Below are 9,151 nucleotides of genomic sequence, written 5' to 3'. Positions count from 1 at the left end.
CAACTACCTAACACAATAAGGCATTAGGCAAATATGATTGCCTTAAGTCAATCTAAGGCTTAAATCTATATATTATCTTTAGGTTCTATATGGAATCTATTGCAGCCTATTCAAAATATGCTTATGTGATTTTCTTTGCAAACATGTTGACAACAGAATAGATGATACTGTGGTATATGACTGTGACATTGACCTACACATTGACCACGGTTGGTCCATAAGAGACTACCGTAATTTCCGGACTATTAAGCGCACCTAAATATAAGCCGCACCCACTGAATAGGCTTTAACGAAACACGGCTTGTAACAAAAATAAATAGGCTTTAACGAAACACGGCTTGTAACAAAAAATTAGCAGTAAGCTTTAGTTGTCTTTTTGCACTGAGTCAATTCCTCACGCTGCTGTTTCCAACGTCTTATCATCGACTCATTAAGACCAAGCTCCCGTGCAGCAGCTCTATTTCCTTTTCCAACAGCCAGATCAATCGCCTTCAACTTGAAAGCTGAATCATATACATTTCTCCGTGTCTTTGCCATGATGAGGGTGACAAAATGACTACCGTAATCAGAATGATGGGAAGTTTGAGAGCGCTCAATTTAATCTAAACAGTAAACAAAAAAGTTGTTTGACCTTTCCCACGGGGGGCCAGCACAGAAAAGAAAAAAAGTATAATATGTATGAAATTGTATGAAATGTATGCATTCACTACTGTAAGTCGCTCTGGATAAGAGCGTCTGCTAAATGACAAAAATGTAATGTAAATGTTAACCCGTTCGGCAATTTCATTGGTCTAATGAAAGCTTCATGCCGCCAAAAAACTGAGCACGTCACAGAATGTGTTTTTTTTGAGAAAACAAAATTGAAAGCGGGAAAATCCATATATTAGCCGCGTCATTGTTTAAGCCGCGAGGTTCAAAGCTGGGAAAAAAGTTGCGGCTTATAGTCCGGAATTTACGGTACTGTTTGTGGTTTTATTAAGGCAAGGAGCTTCTTCTGCTGGAAGTCCTTCTAGGTAGAGATGACCCCAGAGGAGGTGGAGTCATTCTAGTGGACAGGCAAGATATGGAAAAGCCCACTTCCCCTGAGCTGGAGTAAACACTACTACCACTGCCCCCTGCCTCACTACCAAAGTCCCAGCTCCCTTCCTCCTCTGTCTCCTCATCCTCCTCTTCCTCCTCCTCTGCTTCAGCACACTCCAGCTTGAGCTCTTGTATTCCTGCGTGAAGGTCCATCAGCTGTCGTATCAAGGCCTGGTCCTGAGATCGCATCTCCATCTGCACAAAAGAGTTAGGATTGTTGAATTTAACACAGACATAACAAATAAACAAACAAAAAGAGATATGTAGATACATACATAACAATATGAGCACATAAAAGAGGCAGACAGACGTAACAGACACTGAAACAGACACAACACCATTTCAAAAACATACTGTCAAAGGTGTCGTAAGAATTGGACCAAGGTGCAGCGGGAACGTGTATGCACATCTTCTTTATTAAATAAAAAGAAGGAAAAAACAAACAAAACACATATACAAACGCAACGAACGACACTAACAGACCTGTCAGGCGAACATACACTAAACAGGCGACAACTACCCACAAATCCCAATACAAAAACACCCCTATACATAGGACCTTCAATCAGAGGCAACGAGGAACAGCTGCCTCCAATTGAAGGTCCATCAAAACCCTAAACATAGAACTAAAAGGACTAGACTAGAACATAGAAATAACTAACATAGAACATAAACCAACTAACCCCGGAACACATAAACCAAACACCCCTCTATCTAAATACATAGCCCGAACCACATAAAACAAACACCCCCTGCCACGTCCTGACCAAACTAAAATAACAAATAACCCCTTTACTGGTCAGGACGTGACAGTACCCCCCCCCCCCCCCCCCCAAAGGTGCAGACCCCGGATGCACCTCACACAACAAAGCAAAAACCCTAATCCAAAAACCCCAAAAACAAACAAAAAATAAATCCCCAACTAAAGGGAGGGAAAGGAGGGTGGCTACCGTCACCGATGGCTCCCTTGCTACACCCCCCCCTCCCTAATCCTCCAATTATGGAGGTGGCTTAGGCCCCGGCCTTAGTCCCCAACCTAACCTGTCCTCTCCCGCTGAAGACACAAGGCTAAGGCGCGTCGCTGGAGACCTCGAGCTGAGGCGCATCGCTGGACACCTCGGGTCGAGGCGCATCGCTGGACACCTCGGGCCGAGGCGCATCGCTGGACACCTCGGGCCGAGGCGCGTCGCTGGACACCTCGGGCCGAGGCGCGTCGCTGGACACCTCGGGCCGAGGCGCTTCGCTGGACACCTCGGGCCGAGGCGCGTCTCGGGAGACTCAGGGCTGATGAGCGTCTCGGGGAGACTCAGGGCTGATGAGCGTCTCGGGAGACTCAGGGCTGATGAGCGTCTCGGGAGACTCAGGGCTGATGAGCGTCTCGGGAGACTCAGGGCTGATGCGTCTCGGGAGACTCAGGGCTGATGAGCGTCTCGGGAGACTCAGGGCTGATGAGCGTCTCTGCAGGCTCAGGGCTGATGAGCGTCTCTGCAGGCTCAGGGCTGATGAGCGTCTCTGCAGGCTCAGGGCTGATGAGCGTCTCTGCAGGCTCAGGGCTGATGAGCGTCTCTGCAGGCTCAGGGCTGATGAGCGTCTCTGCAGGCTCAGGGCTGATGAGCGTCTCTGCAGGCTCAGGGCTGATGAGCGTCTCTGCAGGCTCAGGGCTGATGAGCGTCTCTGCAGGCTCAGGGCTGATGAGCGTCTCTGCAGGCTCAGGGCTGATGAGCGTCTCTGCAGGCTCAGGTCTGATGAGCGTCTCTGCAGGCTCAGGGCTGATGAGCGTCTCTGCAGGCTCAGGTCTGATGAGCGTCTCTGCAGGCTCAGGGCTGATGAGCGTCTCTGCAGGCTCAGGGCTGGAGGGCGACTCTGGCTGCGCCGGTTCCGGACTGTAGGGCGACTCTGGCTGCGCCGGTTCCGGACTGTAGGGCGACTCTGGCTGCGCCGGTTCCGGACTGTAGGGCGACTCTGGCTGCGCCGGTTCCGGACTGTAGGCCGTCTCTCTCGGTTCCGGACTGTAGGCCGTCTCTCTCGGTTCCGGACTGTAGGCCGTCTCACTCGGTTCCGGACTGTAGGCCGTCTCACTCGGGTTCCGGACTGTAGGCCTTCTCACTCGGTTCCGGACTGTAGGCCGTCTCACTCGATTCCGGATTGTAGGCCGTCTCACTCGGTTTCAGACTGTGGGCCGTCTCTCTCAGTTCTGGACTGTGGGCCCTCTCTAGACGGGGCACTGTCGCCAGACACTCTGGACGGGGCACTGTTGCCGGACATTCTGGATGGGGCACTGTTGCCGGAAGCTCTGGACTGGGCACTGTTGCCGGAAGCTCTGGACGAGGCACTATTGCCGGAAGCTCTGGACGGGGTACTGTCGTCGGAAGCTCTGGACGGGGACTGCGCACTGAAAGCCTGATGCGTGAGGCTGGTACTGGAGGTACCAGACTGGAGACACGCACCCCAAGGCTAGTGCGAGGAACAGGAACAGGACGAGTTGGACTGGGCTGACGCACTGGAGGCCTGAAGCGTGGGGCTGGTACTGGAGGTACCAGACAGGAGACACGTACCTCAAGGCTAGTGCGAGGAGCAGGAACAGGGCGTTCTGGACTGGGCTGACGCACTGGAAGCCTAGTGCGTGGGGCTGGTACTGGAGGTATCAGACTGGAGACACGCACCTCTGGGCTAGTGTGAGGAGCGGGAACAGGACGTACTGGACTGGGCTGACGCACTGGAAGCCTAGTGCGAGGGACAGGAACAGGACGTACTGGACTGGGCTGACGCACTGGAGGACTGCTGCGTGAGACTGATACTGGAGGTACCTCACTAGCAACACGCACTACTGGGCTAGTGCGAGGGGCAGGAACAGGACATACTGGACTGGGCTGACGCACTGGAGGCCTGCTGCGTGGTGCTGGTACTGTCTTCACTAGACGGCTAGCACGCACCTTAGGACAAGTATGGAGAGCTAACTCAGGTGACAATAATTCGAGGACACGCTCCGTAGGGCGAATGTCGTGCCTCATGCACCAACACAGCAGCTCTCTCATAGCTCTCTCCTCCAATTTCCCCATTAATTCCTTCACTGTCTCTGTTTCGCTCACCTCCAACTTCACTCCGACTGGCTCTGGTTCCACCCTTAGCTCCGCCGACCTTCCTGTGAGCTCCTTCCCAAAATTTTCTTGAGGCTTCCCACTGGTCTCCTCTAGCTTCCTTCGTTTGTCCACCCATGTCCATTCTTCACCCCGGTGCTCCAATCCCGGTGTTCCTGTATAGCGTTCCCGGATCTCTCCAGTCTTCCTCCATGGTCCTTCTCCCGCTAATATTTGCTCCCAAGTCCATACCTCCTTGTAATCCACCTGCTGCTCCTTCCTCCGCTGCTTGGTCCGTTGGTGGTGGGTAGTTCTGTCAAAGGTGTCGTAAGAATTGGACCAAGGTGCAGTGGGAACGTGTATGCACATGTTCTTTATTATATAAAAAGAAGGAAAAAACAAACAAAACACATATACAAACGCAACTAACGACACTAACAGACCTGTCAGGCGAACATACACTAAACAGGCGACAACTACCCACAAATCCCAATACAAAAACACCCCTATACATAGGACCTTCAATCAGAGGCAACGAGGAACAGCTGCCTCCAATTGAAGGTCCATCAAAACCCTAATCATAGAACTAAAAGGACTAGACTAGAACATAGAAATAACTAACATAGAACATAAACCAACAAACCCCGGAACGCATAAAGCAAACACCCCTCTACCTAAATACATAGCCCGAACCACATAAAACAAACACCCCCTGCCACGTCCTGACCAAACTACAATACCAAATAACCCCTTTACTGGTCAGGACGTGACACATACGGTATTCATAAGCAAATATTAACTACTACAAAGAAACAAATGGCTATCAAAAATAAGACTAGATAGCAGTTACAACTGTCAAGTAGTATAGAAAAATAGCTCAAAACACAAAATAACAAAAAGAACCAGTGCAGGCTACTCGAGGCTACTAAGTTATAGGCCTAAATCTCTCTTTTGGAACTGCTCTGCAGCTTCCTTTAGTCTCTTTTAGATGATGAAGTTCATGTCCTTTCCCTGACATAACCTGGTTAAACCATTTCAGTTGAGCGCTGCCTCTTTCAGATGCAAATGCTTTTCTCTCTTTCTTTCTCTCTCTTTCTTCTCAATTTATGAGAGCCAGTCTAATTGCCCTCATTTTGAGAATAGAATACACAGAATTCCACCAAATTCGCCAAGTCCAAGTTTGTCCCAGTGAGAGGAATGTTCGAACAAAAACCAATCATGACCAGATCTGCATTTCTTTCTCTGTTAATTACAGCGTCAGACTGGGATTGGGCTCCGACTGAAAGGATGCGTTGTGGCTTTAAAAGCTTTGTTTCAAAGAGGGAAAAAGGAAGAAACATCAACTTTCCTTTGTGTGAAGTTTGAGCAGTGGGCTTCCTGGGGGGAATATCCCCTCTTGATGTGTGTTTGTGTGTGTGTTCTGTCTGTATGTCCTTTGGTCCAGCCATTGCAACAGATCGAACTATGTCTAATGTACCATGGTGGACAGTAAAAAAGCGCCTGTTCTTGCTGGAGTTCTTGCTTTCACTTTTATGAGAACAACTGAATACTAGGCCATGAGACTTGATAAGAGGCGATGCTTCTAATTGGTGGAAGTCACTTCTATTTGTGCTGCGTTGTAGCTATGTTTGTCTGAATACTGGACAAAGAGACTGAACCTGGGAAGGTTCCCACTGCATCTGCACAAACCCACGTCTCATGACATCAAAGGCCAGCAATCGTTGGTCACTGGGAAGTGTAATAATTGGATAGAGTTTACATGGGTGTCTTTTGTGTTGGAGGTTCGAGAATGAGAGAGGACGGAGACCTGCTGATAGTGTAGATGGTTTTATAACATGTCTCTTATGGACCAGTAGATCTATTTGAAATATTTTGGCCATAGGGCAGCAGGTACAGTACCAGTCAAAATTTTAGACACACCAAACTGTTAGTCCTACCAAGAGCAAACCAGATGGGATGGGTATGTCTGCAGAATGCTGTGGTAGCCATGCTGGTTAAGTGTGCCTTGAACTCTAAATAAATCACTGACAGTGTCACCAGCAAAGCCACCTTACACCATCACACCTCATTTTCCATGCTTCACGGTGGGAACCACACATGTGGAGATCATCCGTTCACCCACTCTGAGTCGCACAAAGACACGGCTGTTGGAACCAAAAATCTAAAAATTGGACTCATCAGACCAAAGGACAGATTTCCACAGGTCTAATGTCTATTCCTCCTGTTTCTTGGCCCAAGCAAGTCTCTTCTTCTTATTGGTGTCCTTAAGTAGTGGTTTCTTTGTAGCAATTTGACCAGGAAGGCCTGATTCACGCAGTCTCCTCTGAACAGTTGATGTTGAGATGTGTCTGTTACTTGAACTCCATGAAGAATTTATTTGGGCTGCAATTTCTGAGGCTGGTAACTCGAATGAACTCATCCTCTGCAGCAAAGGTAACTCTGGGTCTTATTTTCCTGTGGCGGTCCTCATGAGAGCCAGTTTTATCATAGCACTTGATGGTTTTTGTGACTGTACTTGAAGAAACTTTTAAAGTTCTTGAAATTTTCCGTATTGACTGACCTTCATGGCTTAAAGTAATGATGGACTGTCGTTTCTCTTTGCTTATTTGAGCTGTTCTTGCCATAATATGTACTTGGTCTTTTACTAGGGCTATCTTCTGTATACCACCCCTACCTTGTCACAACACAACTGATTGACTCAAACGGATTAAGAACAAAATAAATTCCACAACTTAACATTTAACAAGGCACACCTGTTGATTGAAATGCATTCCAGGTGACTACCTCATGAAGCTGGTTGAGAGAATGCCAAGAGTGTGCAAAGCTGTCATCAAGGCAAAGGGTGGCTACATTGAAGAATCTCAAATATAAAATATATTTAACTTTTTTGGTTACTACATGATTCCATATGTGTTATTTCATAGTTTTGATGTCTTCACTATTCTACAATGTAGAACATAGTAAAAATAAAGAAAAACCCTGGAATGAGTAGGTGTGTCCAAACTTTACACTTGCACAGTAGCATAGCAGTTAAAAGCATTGGACCAGTAGCCGAAAGGGTGATGGTTTGAATCCCAGAGCCGACTAGGTGAAAAATCTGTCGATGTGCCCTTGAGCAAGGCACTTCAACCGAATTGCTCATGTAAGTCGCTCTGGATACAGTACTGTAAGTTTTCAAGGGTTCCCCCATGTAGTCCAATGCCTATAGTGTATGACTTAGATGACTTTAGTTGTTGTTGGTTTGACAATGAACCTGTCTCTCTAGCTTACACAGCGTTCTCTAAGTTAAGTCAAAATTAGAACACATTCAACTATTCGATTCTATTGAGCCAACTAAACCAGAGCTATACCAGTAAAGTAACCTATAGTCTCCAGTTTGCCTCTGTATCTCTGTCCCATCTGAGGTTTGGTGGGTTTTGTGTGCTCGTGACACTTGGTTTCCATGACGAGGCGCCGGTCGAAGACTAAATGCCAAGCGATATATTAATCATTGACAATAGGCCTTCTTTGAATTTCTAACCAACTAGGCCAATATGGAAAAGATATAGAATAATTTAACAATATGTTCTACCTGTAATTTGTAAGTAATACATATAGCAGCAAATAAACTTACAGTATTCATAGAAGATTCTTGTAAAATCTGACTTATATGGGTGATTAACGTTTAGACATAACAGAAATGTTGCATCATATAATGATATAAATAACATACAAGAGACATGTCAGCTAAGCCTTATGAGGTCTCACATATCTGTTCATAGGACAAATTCATTTCAAAGCACTTGGATCATAGTAATAACAAGCTGTTGCATGTATTGTATAAAGAAACATATGAGAGACATGTAAGCTAAGCCTTCTATGGTCTCACATACATGGGCCATACAAATTTCAAAGCAATTGCGTAACACTGTCTGACGTTACCGACGCACGCAATGTGACACACTGGAATCAAAGTCCGCCGCGAGGAGGAGCAGGAGGAGGGTTTTTGTACAAATAATCTTCTTCTGCCATACAAGATTCTTATTTGATTTTCATGATTATTTTCCATATGGGAAATGGGGGTTGCTTGAATTGAAGCTGGAAGGGTGACATCGTAACATCGCCTGCCCGTCCGCACATCTCAATTACAAGAATGCAATAACGTGACAGTCCCATACACTAACGATTTGAATGACCAAGAAGGCAATTTCATTGGGTGACAGATGGCTTGACCTTAGCCCTAATAGCCAATAAAAATGTCTCCCTTTCCACAGAGCCAGAAGACCACACACAGGTCATTATTTTGGGGGCTTGAGTATTAATCTCCAGCATAGAATCATTTTAATATGTCATCTTTCTCTACAAATATAAAGTAATGAAAGACAAGATAACCCTTGAGTCTCACAGTAACTCACAGTAAAAGTGATAAATAATTGCAATCCAATTTCCATTATCATCTGTTAACATACAGGAAAGATCAAATTGTCCTCTTTACAATATTCAAATACAAATGTGTATTTCTGTTGCAAATACAAAACACATCAATACATTCAAATACAGTAAATGTTGCTGAGTATCTTTTTACTCAAGCCCATAGACAGATTACACATTTGATCAGTTCTAGAGAGACTTCATCACAAACAAAGACTTCAGTCATTTGTCCAGTCTTACCAGTTCCCTGCGCAGCCAGGCCAGTGCACTCTCAATGTCAAGTTTGTAGGTGCTGCTGCCTTCTACTCCGGCCATGCAGCCCGCCATCCGGAGCCCTTCCTCTGGGCAGGGGTCTCTGATGGTCCGTGGGTCCCTGGACACAACGGGCCCGGTTGACTTACAGGCATCAAAGGTGGCGTCCTTAGAGGAGAAGTCTCTCAGTCTAGTCAGGACCACTTCCATCATGATAGGCTTCAAGTTCTACAACCTGGGCTGAAAATCAATCAGTGTTCTTATAGAATCTATGTTTGGTCTAAGTTTCTCTCGGCTGTAGCAAGATACAGCGTTGTCTGGAGAATCCTTCT

The sequence above is a fragment of the Salmo trutta genome, chromosome 36, assembly GCF_901001165.1.
Source record: "Salmo trutta chromosome 36, fSalTru1.1, whole genome shotgun sequence".
Taxonomy (NCBI): Eukaryota; Metazoa; Chordata; class Actinopteri; order Salmoniformes; family Salmonidae; genus Salmo; species Salmo trutta.
The sequence above is the reverse complement of the archived record's forward strand: the minus strand, read 5'-3'. Positions refer to the sequence as shown.